At 35.6% G+C, this 24,592-nt stretch overlaps 1 protein-coding gene across 3 annotated transcripts in view; it reads right to left on the bottom strand.

Moving 5' to 3' along the window:
• DPP10 (dipeptidyl peptidase like 10) overlaps nt 1–24,592 on the bottom strand; it is a 712,528-nt gene that overhangs the window by 528,892 nt on the left and 159,044 nt on the right. The gene's annotated exons all lie outside the window — the stretch shown is intronic.

Raw genomic sequence — 24,592 nt, 5'->3', positions numbered from 1 at the left:
GGGATCAATTCAACAAGAAGAGCTAACTATCCTAAATATATATGCACCCAATACAGGAGCACCCAGATTGATAAAGCAAGTCCTTAGAGACCTACAAAGAGACTTAGACTCCCACACATTAATGGGAGACTTTAACACCCCACTGTCAACATTTGGCAGATCAACAAGACAGAAAGTTAAAAAGGATATCCAGGAATTGATCGCAGCTCTGCACCAAGTGGACCTAATAGACATCTAAAGAACTCTCCACCCCAAATCAACAGAATATACATTCTTCTCAGCACCACATCACACTTATTCCAAAATTGACCACATAGTTGGAAGCAGAATACTCCTCAGCAAATATAAAAGAACAGAACTTATAGCAAACTGTCTCTCAGACCACAGTGCAATCAAACTGGAACTCAGGATTAAGAAACTCACTCAAAACCACTCAACTACATGGAAACTGAACAACCTGCTCCTGAATGACTACTGGGTACATAATGAAATGAAGGCAGAAATAAAGATGTTCTTGGAAACCAATGAGAACAAAGACACAACATGCCAGAATCTCTGGGACACATTTAAAGCAGTGTGTAGAGGGAAATTTATAGCACCAAATGCCCACAAGAGAAAGAAGGAAAGATCTAAAACAGACACCCTAACAACACAATTAAAAGAACTAGAGAAGCAAAAGCAAACACATTCAAAAGTTAGCAGAAGGCAAGAAATAACTAAGATCAGAGCAGAACTGAAGGACATAGAGACATAAAAAACCCTTCAAAAAGTCAATGAATCCAGGAGCTGGTATTCTGAAAAGATTAACAAAATTGATAGACCACTAGCAAGACTAATAAAGAAGAGAGAAGAATCAAATAGATGCAATAAAAAATGATAAAGGGGATATTACCACTGATCCCACAGAAATACAAACTACCATCAGAGAATACTGTAAACACCTCTATGCAAATAAACTAGAAAATCTAGAAGAAATGGATAAATTCCTGGACACATACACCCTCCCAAGACTAAACCAGGAAGAAGTTGAATCTCTGAATGGACCAATAATAGGCTCTGAAATTGAGGCAATAATTAATAGCCTACCAACCAAAAAAAGTCCAGGACCTGATGGATTCACAGCTGAATTCTACCAGAGGTACAAGGAGGAGCTGGTACTATTCCCTCTGAAACTATTCCAATGAATAGAAAAAGACGGAATCCTCCCTAACTCATTTTATGAGGTCAGAATCATCCTGATACCGAAGGCTGGCAGAGACACAACAAAAAAAACAGAGAATTTTAGACCAATATCCCTGAAGAACATTGATGCAAAAATCCTCAATAAAATACTGGCAAACCGAATCCAGCAGCACATCAAAAAGCTTATACACCATGATCAAGTGGGCTTTATCTCTGGGATGCAAGACTGGTTCAACATATGCAAATCAATAAACATAATCCATCATATAAACAGAACCAAAGACAAAAACCACATGATTATCTCAATAGATGCAGAAAAGGCCTTTGACAAAATTCAAAAGCCCTTCATGCTAAAAACTCTCAATAAATTTGGTATTGATGGGACATATCTCAAAATAATAAGAGCTATTTATGACAAACCCATAGCCAATATCATACTGAATGGGCAAAAACTGGACGCATTCCCTTTGAAAATAGGCACAAGACAGGGATGCCCTCTCTCACCACTCCTATTCAACATAGTACTGGAAGTTCTGGCCAAGGCAATCAGGCAGGAGAAAGAAATAAAGGGTATTCAGTTAGGAAAAGAGGAAATCAAATTGTCCCTGTTTGCAGATGACATGATTGTATATTTAGAAAAACCCCATCATCTCAGCCCAAAATCTCCTTAAGCTGATAAGCAACTTCAGCAAAACCTCAGGATATAAAATCAGTGTGCAAAATCACAAGCATTCTTATACACCAATAACAGACAGAGAGCCAAATCATGAGTGAACTCCCATTCACAATTGCTTCAAAGAGAATAAAATACCCAGGAATCCAACTTGCAAGGGATGTGAAGGACCTCTTCAAGGAGAACTACAAACCACTGCTCAACGAAATAAAAGAGGACACAAACAAATGGAAGAACATTCCATGCCCTTGGATAGGAAGAATCAATATCATGAAAATGGCCATACTGCTCAAGGTAATTTACAGATTGAATGCCATTCCCATCAAGCTACCAATGACTTTCTTCACAGAATTGGAAAAAACTACTTTAAAGTTCATATGGAACCAAAAAAGAGCACACATAGCCAAGACAATCCTAAGCCAAAAGAACAAAGCTGGAGGCATCATGCTACCTGACTTCAAACTATAGTACAAGGCTACAGTAACCAAAACAGAGATATAGACCAATGGAACAGAACAGAGCCCTCAGAAATAATACCACACATCTACAACTATCTGATCTTTGACAAACCTGACAAAAACAAGAAAGGGGGAAAGGATTCCCTACTTAATAAATGGGAAAACTGGCTAGCCATATGTAGAAAGCTGAAACTGGATCCCTCCTTACACCTTATACAAAAATTAATTCAAGATGGATTAAAGACTTCAATGTTAGACTTAAAACCATAAAAACCCTAGAAGAAAACCTAGGCAATACCATTCAGGACATAGGCATGGGCAAGGACTTCATGTCTAAAACACCAAAAGCAATGGCAACAAAAGCCAAAATTGACAAATGGGATCTAATTAAACTAAAGAGCTTCTTCACAGCAAAAGAAACTACCATCAGAGTGAACAGGCAACCTACAGAATGGGAGAAAATTTTTGCAATCTACTCATCTGACAAAGGGCTAATATCCAGAATCTACAAAGAACTCAAACAAATTTACAAGAAAAAAACAACCCCAACAAAAAGTGGGCAAAAGACATGAACAAACACTTCTCCAAAGAAGACATTTATGCAGCCAACAGACACATGAAAAAATGCTCATCACCACTGGCCATCAGAAAAATGCAAATCAAAACCATAATGAGATACCATCTCATACCAGTTAGAATGGCAATCATTAAAAAGTCAGGAAACAACAGGTGCTGGAGAGGATGTGGAGAAATAGGAACACTTTTACACTGTTGGTGGGACTGTAAACTAGTTCAACCATTGTGGCAGACAGTGTGGTGATTCCTCAAGGATCTAGAACTAGAAATACCATTTGACCATGATCCCATTAGTGGGTACATACCCAAAGGATTATAAATCATGTTGCTAGAAAGACACAATGCACACATATGTTTACTGCAGCACTGTTCACAATAGCAAAGACTTGGAACCAACCCAAATGTCCATCAATGATAGACTGGATTAAGAAAATGTGGCACATATACACAATGGAATACTGTGCAGCCACAAAAATGATGAGTTCATATCCTTTGTAGGGACATGGATGAAGCCAGAAACCATCATTCTCAGCAAACTGTCAAAAGGAAAAAAAACCAAACACCGCATGTTCTCACTAATAGTTGGGAATTGAACAATGAAAACGCTTGGACGCAGGAAGGGGAACATCACACACTGGGGCCTGTCGGTGGGTAGGGAGAGGGGGGAGGGATAGCATTAGGAGATATACCTAATGTAAATGATGAGTTAATGGGTGCAGCACACCAACATGGCACATGTATACATATGTAACAAACCTGCACTTTTTGCACATGTACCCTAGAACTTAAAGTAAAATAAAATAAAAAATAAAGAAAGAAAGAACTACTTTTGACTCAGATTATCCCTGTATCTTACAAAGCCTAATAATACATACTCCTTAATTTGTTTCCTGGGTCAGACAATCATCCAGTGAACATTCTTTCCTATCTGAGTATATTTCCAAAATGGGACTTTCATACAGAAAGCCATATTTTAATTATAAATACATTTTTAAAATTCAACATGGGGTAAGTAACTAAATTAAGACCAAACTGTGCCTATATTAAATAGAATGAGGAGGACAGCTGACAAATGAAATATAATTTATTATTTGCTTCTTTCTTTTTTCTCACCAAACTCTGCTCTTTTTTCAACAAATATAGAAATAATATTTAGGAAATTCATACTGAATACATAAAACAAAAGCATAAACTGCAAGAAGTTTACCTCCTACAATGCCTTCACCTTCCCTGCAGAGCCCAGCACACTGTAATAAATGTAACCTCTGCTTCTCTGTTCTCAAAAAGGGATGAGCAATGATGCTTCAAAAACAGTGATCAGAGTTATAAGGTCATATTTTAGTCCTAATTCATCCCTTCACTAGCAGGTATCTCTTTGGTTAGATCACCCCATTCATTTATGCATCATTTTTTGTATTTGCAAAGACCAAGGGTTGGACTAAATCACACTATACCCAGCAGTGTTCTAAGGACTCTAGCAAACTCTTTCAGGACAGAGAAGAGGTGAGGGAAGGACAAAGGTTATGTGATTAGACCTCTTCAACCAGAACAGTGCTGCTTTGGCATGTTTGATTCTTTGTATAGAATTTTATTTGAAGCACTACACATACATGCTTGGACACACAAAAAACACATACAAACACACATGATGAGCTGCAAACTAGTTTGCATCTCTTAGGATTCTCGAATTTCTGGTACATTTTATACTAGGTCTTTCATTTTCAGCAATGACTCAAAGTGCTCATCAAATAAGAAATGTACTTTTAGGTTCTGAAGGACTATTATTAAATTTTACCTCAAACTTGTCATCCCTTGAGTACATAAGTCAAGAGCTTTAGGATTTACTCATAGCTTTAATTAGCCAAATTAGTCAATCATTCAAAATGCTAATCATTCTCAAACCTCTTCCTGAGACCTTTTTCAAATGAACATCTCCTGAATATGAGTAAAGAATCTAAATATGAGAAATGTATGAAAACTTTCCACATTTGGAGAAGAACATTTACACACTGTGATACATGCACATGTATACACACACACACCCTGAAATGATGTCATCCTTTTACCCTAAAGTGTTATGGCTCTATAAAGTCATATTTAAGTTCCTCCTTCACATATGTTGCTTGCTTCTATCACATTACCATGACCACATTTTTATTCCTTGTCTTTATTAGCCTACACCAGAGGTTTCTGGTGTATGGTTGTGGACTTCAGGAAGACAGGAGTCACAGAAATCAAAACTGTATTCATAATAACACAAAGACATTATTTTCCTTGTCAATGGGTTGAAATTTTCACTTGTGATGCAAAAGCAATGGTCGATAAAACTCCAGGCACCCTTTCATAAGTCGACCTATGACATCAAACAACTGTCATATTCTTTATGGACATATAGCCTCAATTTAAAAATAAACCCAGTTTCAGTTCAGAAGTAGTAAAAAATATTAATTGTACTACATCTTGACTCTCAACATCTTTTTAATATCTGTGTGGTGCAGTATGTCAAAAAAATAAAATAACACCAGTGCATATGAAATATGATGGTTATCTCATGGAAAAGCATATGGTCTGTTGCTTGAGTTATGGGCTAAACTCACCACATTGTTTCTCACAGAATATTATTTTTACTGGAAGGAATGAGTAACAAACTACAACGATTCAGATTTAAGTGTCTGACAGATGTTTTTCTTCAAAACGAAGTAAACTTTTTCTTCACAATATCCACAATTGGCTGTATTTGTTACAAACAAAAAAATTCAAGCTTTCAAGCAAGAAAATGAATTTTAGAAAACTGATATTCGCCATCTCGAGTTTGATCATTTCTCAACAATTCTCTAGTGAACTTTTTCTAGTGAAATTCATCATGATTTTTAACAACTGTACAATCAAGTGTCACTAAAAGACAGGGGTGTGTTCTGAGGAACGTGTCATTAGGCAACTTCATGGTTGTGCGGACATCGTAGAAAGTACTTACACAAATCCAGATGCTAAAGCCTACTGAATATCTATGCTATAAGACACAGCCTATTACTCCTAGGCTACAAACCTGTACTGCCTGTTAGTGTACTGAAAACCATAGGCAATTGTAACACAATGGTAACTATTTGTGTAACTAAACATAGAAAATGTAGAGTTAAAAAACATTATAAATGATAAAAAGAATGGTACACCTGGATAGGGCACTTCAAGAATAGAGCTTGTAGGATTGGAAGTTACTCTGAGTGAGTAAGTGAGTGGTGAGTGACTATGAATGCCTAAGACATTACTGCACACTACTGTAGACCTTATAAGCACTGCACAGTCTACATTAAATGTATAAAAAAATTTTTCTTTCTTTAGTAGTAGATTAACCTTAGCTTCCTGTAACTGCTTTACTTTATCAACGTTTTTCATCATTGACACTTTTCTAATAATAATACTTAGCTTAAAAACACATTTCACAACTGAACACAAATATTTTCCTTCTTTATGTCCTTATTGCATAACCTTTGTCTATTTTAATATTTTTATTTTTAAAAAACAAAGACATAAACACACACACACATTAGCCTAGGCCTACACAGGATCAGTATCATCAATATCACTGTCTTCCACTTTCATATCCTATATTCCACTGAAAGGTCTTCAGGGTAAATAACATGCATGGAGCTGACATCTCCTATGATAACCATGCCCTCTTCTGGAATACCTCCTGAAGAACATTTGTGAGGCTGTTATACAGTTAACTTATGTTTTAATAAGTAGAAGGAATGCACTGTAAAATAATAAAAGTGTAGTGTATTAAATACACAATCCAGTAATATAGTAGTCTATTATCATTATTATTATGTACCATATGTAATTCTATGTGATATAATTTTACAGGACAGGCAACACAGTAGGTTTATTTATGCCAGCATCACCAAAAACACCACAGTAATGCATCATGCTACTATGACCTTACTACAGTTATGTCACTAGGTGATAAGAACTTTATAGCTGAATTACAATCAAATGGGACCACCAATATATATGAAGTCTGTCATTGACCTAAAAGACATTATAATGTGCATGACTGTATAGTAAACTCCACTGACATTTGGAAGACCTGCATAACTCAATGAACTAATATTTTACAAATGACCAATTCATATTACAGAAGTAGACGTGGGTAAGAGTCTTTCAACATGTAAGATGGACCAATGGACTTTAATGTAGCAGAGTATTAAAATATTATTCAGATTTTACACTGCAAGTAACCTTCAAGCATCTAGCACTTATCTAGTTTTCAAGAAGTAACAGCAAAAAACCTCTACAATTATCTGAAATAGCTATTAACATACATATTCTATTTCTAACTATGTGTCTTTATCAGGTCAGAATTTCTACATGTATCTCAACCAGAACAATGTATTGCAAAAGAATTAACAGAGGAGCACATATGAGAATTCTGCCATCTTCCTCTGAGTTAGACATTAAATACATTTGTAAAAACATGAAACAATACCATTTATTTTGCTTTTTTTGTTTTGAAAAACATAACTGTTTTCATTTTATGTTATTTATATTTATGTGTAATTGTTTTATTATTGTCATCTTAAATAAATACACATTTTATTTGAAATCTCAGAATTTATTTGCAATGTCTAATTTTACAAATGGTGACATATGCAATTCAAATGCCCCAAAGCATTTTTGGGTCCTCAATACTTTGTTAGAGTACACTACACTAAGTTCTACTGAATGTAATTTATTGTGTATTTTACAAGTTTATGTTTTTCCACATTTCAAACTGCCAGGGTTATAATAAATATTATTCAAGTCTCAAAAGATGTTGACTTTCTTTTCTATTTGGTAATATCATCAGCTTTAATAACCTTACTCTACTGTATTATTATTTATTACTTCATTATCAAGAGCTTTCACTAAACAATTCTCTGACATTTTTATTGCAAGAGTGGATAACCGGATAAATTTGTCACTGGTCAATACAAGCATACTCATTTTATTGTGCTTTGCTCAATTACACTTTGCAGACATTGTTTTTTACAACTTGAAGGGTTCTGGTAGCCTGTTGTCAAGCAAGCCTATTGACACCATTTTTCTGAGAGGATGCAGTCACTTCATGTCTCTGTGTCAAACTTTGGTTATTCCCACAATTTTTCAAACTTCACTATTATTATATCTGTTACGGTGATCTGTGATCAGGGATCTTTGATGCCACTCTTGTAGTTGTCTTGGGAAGCCATGAACCATGCCCATATAAGAGCATAATGTTGTGTGTGTTCTAACTGTGACATCAACCAATTGATCCCCTGTCTTTCTCTCTCTCTTCAGGCCCCCCATTCCCCGAGACATAACAATATTGAAATTAGGGCAACAGTAGCCTCTAAGTATTCCAGTGAAAGGAAGAGTCGAATATCTCCCACTTTAAATCCAAAACTAAAAACAATTAAGCTTAGTGAACAAGGAACATCAAAAGCTTAGGTAGGCTGAAAGCCAAGCCTCTTGCTCCCAACAGTTAGCCACAAAAAGTTCTTTTGGGAAATTAAAAGTGCTAATCTGGTGAACATACAAATGATAGAAAAACAAAACAGCCTTATTGTTGATGTAAAGAAAGTTTTTGTGTTCTGGATAGAAGATCAAACTAGCCACATCTTTCCCTTAAGCCAAAGCCTAATTTAGAGTAAGGTCCTAACTCTCTTCAATTCTGTGAAGGCTGAGAGAGATGAGAAGGCTACAGAAGAAAACTTTGAAACTAAGAGAGATTGGTTCATAAGGTTTAAGGAAAGACCCTGTTTCCATAACATCAAAGTTTAAGGTAAAGCAGCAAGTGCTGATGTAGAAACTACAGCCAGTTATCAAGAAGATGTAGCTAGGATCATTGATGAAGGTGGCTACGCTAAACAAGAGATTTTCAATGTAGACAAAACAGCCTTCTATTGTAAGAAGATACCATCTAGAAATTTCTTTTTTTTGAGACAGAGTCTCGCTCTGTCACCCAGGCTGGAGTGCAATGGTGCGATCTCAGCTCACTGCAACCTTCACCTCCCGGGTTCAAGTGATTCTTCTGCCTCAGCCTCCCGAGTAGCTGGGACTATAGGCACATGCCACCCTGCCTGCCTAATTTTTGTACTTTTAGTAGAGATGGATTTTCATCGTGTTAGCCAGGATGGTCTTGATCTATCTAGGACTTTCATAGCTAGAGAGAAAAAGTCAATGCCTGGTTTCAAAGCTTCAAAGGAGAGGCTGACTCTCCTATTAGGGGCTAATGAAGCTGGTGACATTCAGTGGAAGCCAAGGCTCATTTACTATCCTCAAAACCCTAGGGCCCTTAAGAATTATGCTAAAGCTACTCAGCTTGGGCTTTATAAGTGAAACAACAAAGCCTGGCTGACAACACTTGGATACAGCATGGTTTACTAAATATTTTAAATCCACTACTGAGACTTACTACTCATAAAAATATTCCTTTTAAAATATCACTGCTCATTGACAATACACCTGGTTACCCAAGAGCCCCGATGAAAATGTACATCAATATTAATGGTTGTTTTCAAGCCTGCTAACACAACATCCATTCTGCAGCCTACGGATCAAGGAGTAATTTTGATTTTCCAATGTTGATAATTAAGAATTACATTTGGTAAGGCTGCCATAGATACTGATTCTTCTGAAGGATCTGGGCAAAGTGAATTAAAAATCTTCTGGAAAGAATTCACATTTCTGGATGCCATTAAGAACATTCGTGATTTATGTGAAAAGGTCGAAATATCAGCATTAATAGGAGTTTGGAAGAAGTTGATTCCAATCAGCAGTGATAACTTTGAGAGGTTCAAGACTTCAGTGCAGGAAATAACTGCAGATGTGGTAGGAGCAGCAAGAGAATTCGAATTAAAAGTGGAAGATGAAGATGAAACTGAACTGCTGCAATCGCAAAATAAAGCTTGAATGAACAAGGAGTTTTTTCTTATGGACGAAGAGAAAGAAGCAGTTTCTTGACATGGAATCTACTCCTAGCTAACATGCTGTAAAGACTGTTGACGTGACAACAAAGGATTTAGAATATTACATCAACTTACTTGATAAATAAGTAGGATTTGAGAGAAGAAACTCCCATTTTGAAAGAAGGTCTATTGTGGAGAAAATGCTCTCAAACAGCAATGCATGCTATGAAGAAAATTTTGTGAAAGGAATTGCCAGTTAATGTGGCAAACTTTATTTCTCTCTTATTTTAAGAAATTGTCACAGCCACGCCCACCTTCAGCAACCACTAGCTTGTTCAGTTAGCAGTCATCAACATCAAGGCAAAACCCTCTACCAACAAAAAGATTATGATTTGCAGAAGGCTCAGATCATCAAATAGAATTTTTTAATAATAAAGCAGTTTTTATTTAATGTCTGTTCATTTTTATAACACATAATGCGACTGCACACTTAATAAACTACAAATATGATAAACATAACTTTTACATGCAGTGAGAAACCAAAAAAAAATTGTATGATTTGCTTTGCTGGAATAGTTGTTGAATTGCAGTGTTCTGAAACTAAACCTGCAATATTACAATGTGTGCCTGAATTTATTGAGAACTTAGTTTGTAATAGAAACTATTATGAATGACATAATAAAGTAGAAAGCAGTGTAGGTGGTAAAGATATAAACCTCATGCTGTGCTTCAAATATAATAAGGAATCCAGGTTTATCACAATAAGAGAGGCAGGAAGTAAAGATTAAGGTAGAGTTGTAAATGGGCTGGCTAAGTGTTTAAGTGCGAAACACAGAGCTAATCTGAAAAGGTATTTTACCCACTCTGTTTTTTATTTCTCCTAGCCTCCACATCCCACCATAGCCACATTTGCCTCCTAATATTCAAGAAAATATTTGTAAACCAAAAAATCAAGGAAAACAGAATAATCAAACAGAAAACCCTAGCTAACCACAACCTAAAGAACAGAGACTTCAGAGAAGATACATGGTGAATAATAGTGATTTTTCAAAAATAGTTTAAAAGTTTCTACCAAGGAAAACACAAATAGCTACAGCCTACAGCAAGAAACAAAAGCCAACCCAGAAAAGGAAGAAAAATTTGATTATAAGAGGTCGACATTGTAATATTCAAAATGTACACTTTTCAATCAGAAATTGTAAAGCACCCAAAGAAATAAGAAAGTAAAGTCCATTCACAGATGTTAATAGAAACTGCTGCTGGGCAGGCACAGACATTTTACTCAATAGAGAATGACTTTAAATCAATTGTCTTAAATATGCTCACAGAGCTAAAGGAAGTGATGAATAAAGAGCTAAAGGAAACCAGAATAACAATGTATGAAAAAAGTAGAAAATATCAATAAAGAGATAAAAAATATTAAACACATATATGCACAGAAATTCTGGAGCTTGAAAGTATAAGAACTTACATACAAACTCAGTAGAAGAATAAAACAGCAGATTTGAGCAGGCAGAAGAAAGAACCAGTGAAAATAATAATAGATCAATTAAAATTACTGGTATAGAAAGCGGAAAGGAAAAAGAATGAAGGAAAATGAGCGAAGCCTAAGACACATTTAAAACACCATCACACATAGCAACATAAAATCATGGAAATCGCAAGAGGAGAGAGAGAAAAAGGGCAGAAAGAGTATTTAAAGAAATGATGGCCAACAACTCGCCGAATTTGGCAAAAGACATGGAACTGTATGTTCAAGAAGTTCAACAAACTCAAAAAAAAAAAAACACTAAAAAATGCATTCAGAGACACATGATAATCAAATACTCAGAAGATAAGAACAAAGATAGGATCTTGCAAGCAGCAAAAGAAAACCCTCTTGATATATATATATATATATATATATATATATATATGGGATTCTCAATAAATTTAACAGGAGATTTCTCAGCAACAAATATAGAGACAAGAAGAAGGTGGAACAACATTTTTAAAGAAAAGAGTTTCCTTTCTTTCTTTCGAGATGGAGTTTCACTCTTGTTGCCCAGGCTGGAGTGCAATGGCGCGACCTTAGCTCACTGCAGCCTCTGCCTCCTGGGTTCAAGTGACTCTCCTGCCTCAGCCTCCCAAGGAGCTGGGATTACAGGCTCCCACCACCAGACCCAGCTAATTTTTTGTATTTTTAGTAGAGAGAGGGTTTTGCCACGTTGGCCATGCTGGTCTCAAACTCCTGGCCTCAGGTCATCCTCCCACCTCAGCCTCCCAAAGTGCTGGGATTACAGGTGTGAGCCACTGCTCCCAGCCAAGAACAGAGCTTTCAACCAAAAATTCTATATATAGCAAAATCATCACTCAAATGAAGGAGAAACCAAGATATTCCCTGATAAATAAAAGCTGAGGAAAGCAGAGGGAGTTTGCAATAAGTAGAACTGCCCTCCAAAAATGTCAAAGGGAGTACTTCAGCATGAAGTGGAAAAATATTAGACAATAATTTGAAGCTATATGAAGAAACAAAAAACTCTAGTAATGATAATTCCCTAGGTAGATAGAAAAGGCAGTCTTATTGTATATTTGGCTTGTGAGTCATCTTTATATTTCTTATATTAATATGATTTAAAAGAAAAATGTATAATAATAATTATAAATCTAGATTAATGGTCACACAATATTGATAGATGTAATTTGTGACAAAAACAATATTGTAAGGGTAAAGCTGTATAAAAAGTTTGTGTATGCGATTGAAGGTAAGTTAAAATTAATTCAAACTAAATTGTTATAAATTTAAAATATGAATTATGATAACCAACATAACCATAAGAAAAAGAAATTTCAAGAGGAAATAAGAAGAGATCAAAGAAGGACATTATAAAAATAAATTAAACACAAAAGAAGGCAGCATTGAAGGATTTAAAGAAAAAATATGTATAAGGACAAACAGAAAACAAATGGAACAATGAAACGATGGCTTCATTTTAAGAAATTAAATGTAAATAAATGTAATTCTCCATTCAAAAGGCTGAAAATGGCAGAATGGATTTTTAAAATTCACTTACTTGCTTTCTAAGATGCAATGCACTGAGGGTAAATGATGTAAAAATATATTCCTTGCAAACCATAATCAAGAAAGAGTAGAATTTGTTATCCTAATATCAGAAAAATTAGACTGTAAGTCAAAAATTGTTATGAGAAGAAGTGATACTATATATTGAAAAATGGTCAATAAAGAGACAAAATAATAATCATATATGTATCAAACAATAGAGATGCAAATTATATGCTATGGTTTGAATGATTATATTCCCCTTCCAAATTCATATTGAAATTTAATCCCCAAAGCAATAGTATTGAGAAGTGTGAACTTTGAGAGGTAATTATTAGGGCCCTACCATTATGAATGAAATGAATACCCTTATAAAAGAGCTTAGGATTGAAGGGAAGGCTGTCTTTTCCTTCTGTTCCTTCTGCCATGTGAGAATGCAGTGTTCCTTTCCTCTGGAGAGTGCAGCAAAAAGGTGTCATCTTGGAAGCAGAGAGCAGCCCTCTCCAGACACCAGTCCTGCCAGAACCTTGATCTTAGACTTTCCAGCTTGCAGAACTGTGAGAAATAAATTACTATTTTATATATTACCAAGTCTATGGTATTTTGTTATAGCAGCACAAATGAACTAAGACATTATATGATGTAAACAAGTTTCTAGAAAAACAAAAACTACCAAACTTATTCAAGAAGAAATAAAATGCCTGAACAGACTTACAATGAGTAAGTTACAAAATCACTAATCAAAAACCTTCCTAACAATAAAAAGGCTAGAACCTGATGACTTCACTTGTGAATTCTAACATTTAGAAGAATTAACACTCATCTTTCTCAAACTCTTCCCAAAACTGTACAAGAAAAGATTACTATCTCATTCTGTGAGGTTAAAATTATTTTGATATGAAACCTAGACAAAGATAGCACAAGAAAAGAAACCAACAGATCAATATCTCTTATAAATACAGATGCAAAAATCCTTCAAGTATATTAGAAAACTGAATTCTTCAGCATATGAAGAGCCTTATACATCATGAACAAGTGGGTTTTATTCCAGGAATATAAGAGTGGCTCAACAAAAGAAAATCAATGTAACACAACATACAGTAGAAAAGGGAGGAAAACAAATGATCATCTCAATTTACTGATAAAATGTATTTGACAATATCCAACACTCCTTATAAAAATATTTTAAGAGCTAGAAATAAAAAGAATCTTCCTCAACAATCTAAAGAATCGTTATCTAAACAAGCCAAGACTACTCAATGAAGAAAGACTGAAAGCTTTCCACCTGTGATGGAATAAGATGGGAATATCCACTTTTACCATTGTTATCCAACATTGTACTGGAAATTCTAGCCAGAGTAACTAGACAAGAAAAAGAAATAAAAGATAGTCAATTTGGACATGAAGTAAAACTATCTCTGTTCACACATGACATGATCCTCATACATTGAAAATCTCAAAGCATCTACAATACGCTACTAAAGCTAAAAGATGATTTCAGCAAAGTTGAAGAGTACAAGATCAACACTAAAAAATCAGTCATGTTTCTGTATACCAACAATGATCAGAAAAGAACATTAAGGTTCTATTTATGGTATCATACAGAAGAATAAACTAAATAGAAATGAATTTAACCAAGTATGAAAGACTTTCACACTATAAACTACAAAATGTTGATTTTTGTTTTATTTAAATTATTTCAAGAATGAAAAGACATTCCATATTTATGAGTTGGAACACTAATATTTCTTTTTTATTATTATACTTTAAGTTTTAGGGTACATGTGCACAACGTGCAGGTTTGTTACATATGTATACATGTGCCATGTTGGTGTGCCGCACCCATTTTCTTAATCCAGTCTATCGTTGTTGGACATTTGGGTTGGTTCCAACTCTTTGCTATTGTGAATAGTGCTGCAATAAACATACGTGTGCATGTGTCTTTATAGCAGCATGATTTATAATCCTTTGGGTATATACCCAGTAATGGGATGGCTGGGTCAAATGGTATTTCTAGTTCTAGATCCCTGAGGAATTGCCACACTGTCTTCCACAATGGTTGAACTAGTTTACAGTCCCACCAACAGTGTAAAAGTGTTCCTATTTCTCCACATCCTCTCCAGCACCTGTTGTTTCCTGACTTTTTAATGATGGCCATTCTAACTGGTATGAAATGGTGTCTCATTATGATTTTGATTTGCATTTCTCTGATGGCCAGTGATGGTGAGCATTTTATCATGTGTCTTTTGGCTGCATAAATGTCTTCTTTTGAGAAGTGTCTGTTCATATCCTTTGCCCAATTTTTGATGGGGTTGTTTGTTTTTTTCTTGTAAATGTGTTTGAATTCATTATAGATTCTGGATATTAGCCCTTTGTCAGATCAGTAGGTTGCAAAAATTTTCTCCCATTCTGTAGGTTGCCTGTTCACTCTGATGGTGGTTTCTTGTGCTGTGCAGAAGCTCTTTAGTTTAGGTAGATGCCATTTGTCAATTTTGGCTTTTGTTGCCATTGCTTTTGGTGTTTCAGATATGAAGTCCTTGCCCATGCTTATGTCCTGAATGGTAATGCCTAGGTTTTCTTCTAGGGTTTTTATGGTTTTAGGTCTGATATGTTAAGTCTTTAATCCATCTTGAATTAATTTTTGTATAAGGTGTAAGGAGGAATCCAGTTTCAGCTTTCTACATATGGCTAGCCAGTTTTCCCAGCACCATTTATTAAATAGGGAATCCTTTCCCCATTTCTTCTTTTTGTCAGGTTTGTCAAAGATCAGGTAGTTGTAGATATGTGGCATCATTACTGAGGGCTCTGTTCTGTTCCATTGGTGTATATCTCTGTTTTGGTACCAGTACCATGCTGTTTTGGTTACCGTAGCCTTGTAGTATAGTTTGAAGTCAGGTAGCGTGATGCCTCCAGCTTCGTTCTTTTGGCTTAGGATTGACTTGGTGATGCGGGCTCTTTTTTGGTTCCATATGAACTTTAAAGTAGTTTTTTCCAATTCTGTGAAGAAAGTCATTGGTAGCTTGATGGGGATGGCATTGAATCTATAAATTACCTTGAGCAGTATGGCTATTTTCATGATATTGATTCTTCCTACCCATGAGCATGAAGTGTTCTTCCATTTGTTTGTATCCTCTTTTATTTCATTGAGCAGTGGTTTGTAGTTCTCCTTGAAGAGGTCCTTCACATCCCTTGTAAGTTGGATTCCTAGGTATTTTATTCTCTTTGAAGCAATTGTGAATGGGAGTTCACTCATGATTTGGCTCTCTGTTTGTCTGTTATTGGTGTATAAGAATGCTTGTGATTTTTGTACATTGATTTTTTATCTTGAGACTTTGCTGAAGTTGCTTATCATCTGAAGGAGATTTTGGGCACTAATATTTCTAAGATGGTAATATTGCCTAAAGCAAATACAGACTCAATGCAATTACTATTAAAATCCCAACTGGCTTTCTTGCAGAAATTAAAAAGCTAATTCTCAAATTTATATGGAACTGTGATGGGCTCTTCAAGCAAAGCAATATATATATATTTTTTTAAAGTGTAACAGTCACACTTGCAGATTGCAAACAATTCCACACAGCTGCAGTAATCCAAACAATGCAGTACCAGCATGAGTATAGATATAGAGATGAATGAAGTAAAATTATAAGCCCAGAAATAACCCATATATCTATAACCAAGAACAGTCACCAAGAGTCACACTATCATAATTGGGAAAGAATGGTCTCTTCAATAAATGGTGCTGGGTGAAATGGTTATTCACATGCAAAAATTAAAGCTAGACTCCCTAACTCACACCATATAAAAAATTAACTCAAAATGGGTCAATGACCCATGTAGATAAACTAAAGCCATAAACTGAATTAAAAAAATAAAAGATAGATCTTTGTGACCTTGGATTCAGCAATGTATTCTTAGGTAAGACATCAAAAGCATAAGCAATGAAAGAATAGGTAAGTGAAGAACTTTGTGCACCAAATGAAACTATTATGAAAGTAAAGAGACAACCTACATTATAGAAGAAAGTATATGAAAATATGTTTCTGACAAGAGATTAATATCCAGAATAAAGAACTCCTACAACTCACTATCAGTAAAACCAGCAAGTCCCTTAAAATGGGCAATAGGCTTAAATAGACGTATCTTTAAAGAATATATATAAATGGCCAATAAACACATAAGAAGATACTCAGTCAACATAGTTAATTATTAGGGAAATGCAAATTAAAACCAAATGAGATACTACTTCATATCTCTTGAATGCCCATAACTGAAAAAAAAAAAAGAAAGAAAGAAAAGAACAAGTGTTTCTAAGGATTTGGAGAAACTGGAACACACGAATATTTCTGCTGGGAATGTAAGATGGTTCAGCTGCTGTGGCAAATAGTTCTTCTGACATCTAAACAGAAATTACCATATGATCTAGCAATTCCAATCCTAGGTATATAACCCCAAAAACTAAAAACATGGACTCAAACAAATACACACAGGTTCACAGTAGCACAATCTGCGGAACATGCATACAATGGATTGCTATGAGCCATAAAAAGGAATGAAGCACTGTTACAAGTGACTTGGTGGATGAACTTCTAAAACATGCAAAGTGAAAGACATTAGACACTAAAGGTCACATATTATTTGATTCCATTTATGTGAAATATCTAGAAAAAGTAAATCTTCAGAGAACAGAAGTAGACTGGTGATTGCCGGGGGATGAGGGAGGTGGGATATGAGGAGCAACTGAGGTGGGATATGAGGAGCAACTGCTTAATGGGTAGTTTCCTTTTAGGATGATGATTATGTTTTGGAACTAAATAGAAGACTCTTTTGGACAGTGTCATGCTCTCTTGCCCAGGCTGGAGTGCAGTGGCATGATTATGGCTCACTACAGCCTCAACTTCCCATTCTCAAGCAATCCTCCTGCCTTCTGAGTAGCATGTGCCAACAAACCTGGCTAATTGTTTTAAAAAACTTTTAGTTGAGATGGGGTCTCACTATGTGGCTCAGGATGGTTTTGAAGTCCTAGGCTCAAGTGATACTCCTGCCTTGGCCTCCCCAAGTGCTGGGATTACAGGCATGAGCCACCAAACCCCACCATAACTCTCTATTTTATGGAAACCTGACTTCTCAGAGACCAGGCTATCTAATCATACATTAGAGGCCAGAATATCACATTTCTAAATTAAATTTCTATTAGGAAGAAGAAATAAAATACATGACAAAATATTAAAGTTGTATAAAGACACATAATTTTATATAATGTGGTTTGGGATAGAAAATGTGAACTTATATTTTATCATGGGTATTTGAAGTTCTTAAAAATCATGAAACCAGAAATAAAAATACATACAGAATTTACACTTACAATTTTCAACTTCACACTTCTGTCACTGCCTCCCTTTCTGCCCCTTGTCCAAATTTTTACACCTCTATCCTCAGCTGAATTCTTTCTATGCTATGCCTTCCCTTTTAGAAATACATAGAATTACTTCACTAATTACAAAAATCATGGGAAATAATAAAGGGGAAATTTATTTTTCTAAAATATTTTTTGCCCCTATCTTCCATGGGTGCAAGAATATGTCTTAACTTATATTACAAGGATTATGACACATGTAAAAGCTAAAAGTGCCTGAGATAGCGATCCAGCATCTCTGCCTTCTAGTTGTGTGAAATTAGTCAATTTACTTCAACTTGTAAGACTCAAATGAATACTCTAGAACGTAAATAAATGAATAGTATCTATGCAATATTAGTGATGCGAGAAAAAATAAAATAGCACATGTAAAGCACTTAGTACAACCTCTGGCAAGAAGAAGATATACATAAAGGTTAATAGGTTCTCTTCTGACTCTTGTAAAACTAAACACATTATAATGTAAACCAAATTCATCATTTATCTGACTGGACACTCTAACGTTATGAGAGTAACTAAGGGAATCAAATATGGCTTAAATATAGAAATGAAACTATAAAGGAAAGACAAAAAAAAGTAACTGTTTTTATTTCATTAATGCCAGAGGAAATTATTTTTTATTCAACATCAGAGATAAATCTATTTAAAAAAGCAACAACAATCTATATTATCCAGGGGGAAACTGTTAGAATCTGTCATTGTTATGCCTGGGTAATGCTACATTGAAATCCCTGTTCAATCTGTGCTGTTCTTGAAAAAAAAAACAAGCAGAGACACATTAGATTATGCATATCAATACAACACATCTCCTGCTTTAATTCAACAAAATAAACAATTTGCATCTTGATTGATGCCGATGTTTACAAATAGTGCAAATCTAAAAATCTGGTAAAACATTATTTTCCCCTAATAATGCATAATGGGGATAGCTTAATCATTGCTTTGATATTTGAAAACACAGGTCAGGTGCTTAAATGACACCTATTAAATTACAGATGCCGAGATATTGTTTGCAATATAGTACAACATAACATTTTAACTAACTATAACCAGGAGCTGTCATTTTGTTAGAGCAAAATAGTAACTAGAATGAATTCACTTTGAGTTTTTGCTAACAGTAACAGATCAGCTGTCATCAGTCCAATAAAGTCCTTAATTTTATTAAATGCTTTCTAGGAAATGAGTTTTACGTGTGTGTGTGTGTGTGTGTGTGTGTGTGTGTGTGTGCAGGCATATGAATCTTTTTAAAGCCCTCTTTAAAAGGGTCAAATCTTTTTTTTTAATCTATTGTCTTAACAATAGGAACAGAGAGAATTCTTTACCTCAACATCATATTTGTGGGCACGTAGCAAGGCTAGGAGATGAATCCAAGTCAGTCTAATACCAAGGTCAATTTAATCACTCTATCTACTATACTTTCTCCACAAACTAGCTGCTGAAGTCATCCAAATCTGTTGGCCTTAGCTGTGTTATGTAGAAAACTGCTCTACTTCCTTTAAACTGGTGTGTCATGAGGGTTAAATGAGTTGATTGTGTGCAGTGTACATGTAAGTTGATGTAACAAAGGCATAATTCCTTAAATGCTGTCTTCTAGTTTTTGGTTTCTTTTGTTGATTTTTCTGAATAGGGCTGCCTATGTTTCTCTAGTTTCCTTCACTTCCTTAATTCTGTTTTGACTCAAATGAACTAATTGAGCATAGCTTCATGGATGTAACCCATATCTGGTATTAAAGACTTATCTAACCATCAACATCACTGTGGGAGTATCAACCTGGGTAAGTTATTACCCAACATGGCATATGAAATTAGTTTAAAATTCTTAATCTTATAGATACTTCTAGAAGTGAAAATAAAGACATCTCTATTGTGGAACTGAAAAATTACTATTAAATTCTTGTTTAACTGAGATCAAGCAGAGCTCTCATGATTCCTACATCAATGCTTGGTTTCATTTATACTCTGATAAACCTGCAAAGACCATCCACTGTGCACACCTAAAAAGTGTACTAAAGGAATGAATCCCACTATTGTAACAGAGGGTAACTGGGAAGTTTCCAAAAGAAACAAGAGCTAGAGCTAACAATGAAGACCACATTTTGGTGCTTTCCCATTTTATCCTTAGTCAGCCATGACAGATAATCAGTGTGATGACTCTGTCTTGGCATTGACTGATTACAGACACAGTCAAAGGGCAATAGGCCATTGTTGCTGAAGAATTGTGGAGTATACACAGTTCTCAGGTGGCTATTTCAATATGGCAGATGGATTAAAGAGCCTGATGACTATCCCCCATATCAACTGCATTCTGACTCATAAAATATGCACCTTTGTTCTTAAAACAGGCCAAAATTGGTAATTGTATTCTGCACAAAATGTTCCCCCACGTATATTCCTTCTCACTCTACATATTAAATGTAAAAAGATTGCAAAGTAGATGCGTACCTTTACTACACTGATTTCTACAACTTTAAGCATGAATGTACACTCATATATTTGTAGAGTATAATTATTGATCTTATAGTTAACATATTCTCAAAATAAATGTGGATAAACTCCTTTTCTTTAAACAAACTCAATAGAAAAAATAATGTAGGCTTCATCAATACATCTGAATAAGTCCACCCTGTAATTAAAAAAACGGAATGAGTAATTTGTTCCTTTCAGAAATACTTATAAAATGAAATACTTGAATAGCCTATTCTTCAAAAATAGTTAGGACTTCTCTTCACAAGGCAAGGAAGAGTCTGATAATTTTAGAAATTAAGGCACATGTGTCAGACTACTTCTGTAATAAAATTTGCAATCAAACCAAAATTACAATGAACATGTGTTTCTCTGGTTATAGGCTTGCATTCCTTAGCACTTACCTGCAAATTGTTGTGCTATTTTGAGTAAAACAGTTTCTAAAACATTTCTTTGACTAAATAACTTTTTGTATGCTTTCATCTTTAAAAACAACCCACTAAATATATTTTCATGGTAGAAAAACCTTAGTGAAAGAGCCCACCATATTTCATCTGTTGCTATATTTGTCACTAAACAAGGCATTATAATCATTGGTCGTTGTTATTAATATATTAGATAATAGACATTAGAGTTATAATACACTTCGAGAGATCACCTCACATTCTGGCAAACCAAAGACGTCCTTTTCTTCAATGAAACACTGAAGCCATAGAAGTAAGTGACTAGCCCAGGGTTATATAATTATGAAAGCTATATGAATTTATGACTGCCACTCTTTTTTGTTTTTTCAGACGGAGTCTCGCTCTGTCACCAGGCTGAAGTGCAGTGGTGCTATCTGGGCTCACTGCAACCTCTGACTCCCGGGTTCAAGCAATTCTCCTGCCTCAGCCTCCCAAGTAGCTGGGACTACAGGTGTATGCCACCATGCCCGGCTCATTTTTTGTATTTGTAGTAGATATGGGGTTTCACCATGTTGGCCAGGATGGTCTCGAACTCCAGATCTTGTGATCCTCCCACCTCGGCCTCCCAAAGTGCTGAGATTATAGGCGTGAGCCATCGCGTCCAGCCTGACTGCCACTCTTATTGGAAGAGTTGTTCTAGAGGCAGGCCTTGTCCTAAAAGGCCCAGTGTCTTGCTGAAATTCCACAATCAGAAGCTTCCCCTCCTGACATAGATTCCTCTACTTGGTTGAAAGTTTCCACCTGCTTGACTGGTTTTACTTAGAAAGCTAGGCCTTGAGAACATATTGGTGGACAGAGGGAAGATCAGAAGGATGATGCTGTATGTTGAATTTCCAGCTGGAGGTTTTCTTTGTGGCTCTGTTTTAGCACAGCTGAGAGAACTCAAGCCTGAGGGCTAGAAGAGAAAGGCTTGGTGCAGTTGGAGCACTGCAGCCTGACCACAGACATACACAGCCACAGACACATGCAAAATCAACAGTGTACACGGCCTTGATGGATATTCTTGTTCTCACCCCAAAAGTTGAACAAACTCAGATATTTTTCCTGTCTGATGAGAGAGGCAAGACTAGATAATTTCTAAAAGTGCTTCCAGGCTGAAGACTCAAGTCTTGAGCTGCAAACTATTAGTCTTCCGGCCTTATATATTACTCTGACATGTTTGGGTTGAGCCCACCATAAAGGCCATGTGACTACGCTGCCATTTTGCTGGGTCACAACTCAAATTTCTAACCACTAGTTGTTACACTTGCCCACTTGATCAATTTACATAATCTTCTAGGCACTTGATGGCATTGAGTTTTCATAAAGTATAGAACACTCTCTGTATAAAGTAGGGTGTCTGCTTCCTATAGCAATACCTTTTGCACTCCAGCATAATTATTTTCTTTTTTATTTTAGAATGTCCCTACCAATAATAATAGTGAAATCCAAAGACATTTGAACATGTGGTATGTGAAATGCACTTGGTAAACTGTAAATCTAAATAATAATCGTGGGCTGGGTGTGGTGGCTCATGATTGTAATCCCAGCACTTTGGGAGGCCTAGGCAAGAGAATTGCTTGAGACCAGGAGTTCGAGACCAGCCTGGACAACACAGAGAGACCCTATCTCTATAAAAATAAGAATAAAAAATAACCAGGCATGGTGGTCCCAGCTACTCAGGAGGCTGAGGTGGGAGGATCGCTTGAGCCTGGAAGTTCAAGACTGCAGTGAGCCAGGATTGCACCACTGCAGTCCAGCCTAAGCAACAGAGCGAGACCCACATCTTAAAACAAAACATAAATAAATAAATAAATAAATAAATAAATAAATAAATAAATGCCACTTCTACTTATATGATTAATATCATATGAAATTAAGTCTGGGTTGGGGGGCTGTGGTGTTCTAAATATGTGTATTTTCTAAATGTTTGTATTTGTGTAACTAGGGATTGGAGGTGAAAGTTATAAAACAGCGAAAGTGCAGGGCCAACTACCACAGCACCTAGAATGTGGTAAGAACTCCATAATTACCTATGGGATGAATGAATGCATGAATAATTTGACCCCAGGAAACTAACTTCAGGTTAAATATTTTGTCCCTTTCCATTTGTCATAACTGAAGTTGAAGTCACAAAAGATGTATATTCCTGAGAGGTTTTATACCTTTTCTGGGAAATATTCTTTATGTAACACTGCTTGTCATGGTTTCTGGTGGTCAGTAAGTACTGAATAATAGCAATCATCAAAGGAATAGCAGCAGCAGTGCTAGGCACTATGCTAAATAAACTCTTGAACTACATTATCTCATTTTACCTCCATAATAACACTGCAAAGTTGGCAATAAATATTATACCCATAATGCAGATGAGTAAAGTGAGAGACAAGGTTAAATAACTTGCCAAATTGCACAAAACTACTATATTACAGAGACAGAACTCAAACTCAGGTATGTCACGCTTGTTCTTGCTTTAATAAATGAATAAGTGCAGGACAAAATGAACTCAATTATGGTTCATCACTGTGGTTTTATACTGGGAAAAATTGAAAAGTTTTGAGCAGAAGTTTAATTTAGTGAGTGGCTAATGCTATATGGTCTTTGTTGTATCAAACTCTCAAGGACACCAAATTATCACTATGGCCTCAGCGAGTAACAAGAAAACCTGAGAAAGTGAATCACTGGGCCAAAGATGCTAGAATCAGGATGAAAGAAAAAGAGTTCAAGAGAAATACATAGGGATTATGACATGAATACCTCCATCTGGCTAATAGCCATCAATAGAAGGCAGCAATATCGACTCATTCTTTTTTAATAATTATGTTAAACTTCTTATGTTTAAGTGAAACACCATGCTGAAACTCATCTTCCTGTAACAACAATTCTTGGCATTGTGCAGCAACTTAGAGCCATCACATTGCTCAATTACACTGTATTGCAGATGTACAAATGAGGCAGTTAAGAAAAGGTTCCTGGGGAGAACGCCGGATAAGCCAACTTTTACCAGGGAATTTTTTCTTTCTTCCTTTCCAATTACCTTTCTCTCCTCCTTCCTCCCTACTACCTCCCTTAATTTCTTTCTCAACCTCTCCATATGTTAACTAACATCTAAAAACTGCATTTTTGGCAGTTTATACATTTCAAAGTCAATATTTTTCAAAGACGGTATACTTCACGAAGTCTCTCACTGGAACAATTGATACTGCCATTTGTATAATTAGTCACCAAAATTACTTGACTAAATGACTCTGAAAAACAGTTATCATTAATCGTATTTTGTACATGAGGAGATAAGTTCAATGTGTTTAAGGGGCTCATAGTATAACGAAACTAAGACAAACTTGAAGTGGAAATAAATAGCATTCAACAACAGGCTATAATTTTAAAATATCAGTTGATTTTTGGATTCATTCAATCC

Source organism: Hylobates moloch, unplaced genomic scaffold (genome assembly GCF_009828535.3).
Source record: "Hylobates moloch isolate HMO894 unplaced genomic scaffold, HMol_V3 SCAFFOLD_24, whole genome shotgun sequence".
NCBI classification, from domain to species: domain Eukaryota; kingdom Metazoa; phylum Chordata; class Mammalia; order Primates; family Hylobatidae; genus Hylobates; species Hylobates moloch.
The sequence above is the reverse complement of the archived record's forward strand: the minus strand, read 5'-3'. Positions and strand labels throughout refer to the sequence as shown.